Below are 2,387 nucleotides of genomic sequence, written 5' to 3' on the forward strand. Positions count from 1 at the left end.
CTTCAGATCACAGCTTAAACTCTTACTTCCTTCCTTCAGCTCCAATTTTCCTTTGTGTCCTCATATATCACTGACTTTCCCGTTATGCTCTCTTTCCATTGCATTGTGATGGCGGGTTTATTGCTGGGAACTCCTTGAAAACAGGATCTCTCTCTTTTTTTAAAAAAACATCTTTATTGGAGTATAATTGCTTTACATTGTTGTGTTAGTTTCTGCTATACAACAAAGTGAATCAGCTATATGTGTACATATATCCCCATATCCCCTCCCTCTTTCATCTCCCTCCCACCCTCCCTATCCCACCCCTCTAAGTGGTCACAAAGCACCGAGCTGATCTCCTTGTGCTATGGGGCTTCTTTCAGCTTGTACCTCCAGGACTAGCACCCAGTAAGTACTCCATAAGATATGTTTATGGAATGGATGAAGAGGTGTGGTTGGATGGATGGGTGAATGGATGGACGAATGAGGGATGGATGGATGGATGTGTGGCTGGGTGAGTGGATGCATGGATGGGTGAATTGATGCATGGATGTGTGGATGGATGGATGGACACTTACACATTTCCTAAGTACAGCTTGGGACCAGCTTCCATTCTATCCTAGTGGTTCCTTCACCCCAGAACAAGTGACTTTTTTTTTTTTTTTTTTGGCTGTGTTGGGTCTCTGTCGCTGCCTGTGGGCTTTTTTCTCTAGCTGCAGCAAGCGGGGGCTACTCTTCGTTGTCATGTGTGGGCTTCTCATTGCGGTGGCTTCTCTTGTTGCAGAGCACGGGCTCTAGGCACATGGGCTCAGTAGTTGTGGCTCACGAGCTCTAGATCACAGGCTCAGCAGGTGTGGCTCACGGGCTTAGTTCCTCCGCGGCATGTGGGATCTTCCTGGACCAGGGCTTGAACCCGTGTCCCCTGCATTGGCAGGCGGATTCTTAACCACTGCACCACCAGGGAAGTCCCAAGGATAAGTGATTTTTGATCTAGTGTGTCCCACCAGTTCATGAGATACACCTGAATCCTTCTGTCATGGATGAGGTGGGGGAACCCAACCAAGGCACCCTTTGACTCTGTTTCCATCTAGTTCACAGCTTCCTTGTGTGTTGTGGCCATTTCCTGCCTCTTGCTAAACCTAAATTGCTTCAGCTGTGGCTTTGATCTCATCCCTTCTTCGTCCCAGAAGGGCCTTCTTCCTTCCATTACACTCCCACCTCCTGGCTTCTCACACTCTCCCGCCCCACGGTCCCCTTCCCCTCTGCTCACGACATGATCCCATTTCTCTGCTTCCATAAAACCTCTCCTTGCCCCCAACTCCCCTCTCTCCTAACCCCCAGCACACTGTCCTCCTATTTCCCCTTTTATTCAGGACCAAACTTCTCCTATGTGTGGTCTACACCTCCCACTACCAATTTCCTCTCGACCCACGTGTGATTTAATTCTTAGACTGTGGCTTCTGGCACTGACGCTCTGGGGAAGTGACTCTCTCTGGGCCTCTCAACATCCTCCCCCTCCATGGCCACTCCTTGAACTTCCCACACCCTCACAGAGGGCAGTGTGGGGCAGTGGTTACCAGCAGGTGCTCTGGAAGCATTATCTACAGCCCCAGTCCTTCATCTACCTGTCCCTGGTTGTGTGACCCAAGAACAAGGCTATGAACCTCACTGTCCTCATATGTAAAATGGGCATGTTGGTAGACTCTCCCTCACGGTATTGCTGGGAAAATGAACTGAGATGAGGTATGTAAAGTTCTTCGTCCCCAGCTGGTTTGATGAGTCTCCTTGTCATCACCGAGAACCCACTTCCCTTCTTGACATTCCTCCCCATGGAATTTGACACGTGGTTCCTGCCTGGGCTCTTCATGGGCTCCTCTCCTCAGTAACGTCCCTGAGCTCACACCACAGGTTGGGCGAGGTTCTTAGCAGTTACGTTTATGGGTGAGTGGATGCATGGATGCATGGATGGGTTTACTTCGTCCTCACAACAGCCCTAGGAGGTAAGAGCTATTATTATCTACATTTTACAGATGAGGAAACTGGGGGCCAACCACGGTGGTTAAGAAACTGGTCCATTTCAGAAAGAGAAAAACAAATACCGTATGCTAACAAATATATATATAGAATCTAAAAAAAAAAAAAAATCGTTCTGAAGAACCTAGGGGCCGGACAGGAATAAAGACGCAGACATAGAGAATGGACTTGAGGACACGGGGAGGGGGAAGGGTAAGCTGGGACCAAGTGAGAGGGTGGCATGGACATATATACACTACCAAATGTAGAACAGATAGCTAGTGGGAAGCAGCCACATAGCACAGGGAGATCAGCTTGCTGCTTTGTGATCACCTGGATGGGTGGGATAGGGAGGGTGGGAGGGACACGCAAGAGGGAGGGGATATGGGGATATA

This window comes from Hyperoodon ampullatus, assembly GCF_949752795.1.
Source record: "Hyperoodon ampullatus genome assembly, chromosome: 18".
In the NCBI taxonomy this organism is placed as follows: Eukaryota; Metazoa; Chordata; class Mammalia; order Artiodactyla; family Ziphiidae; genus Hyperoodon; species Hyperoodon ampullatus.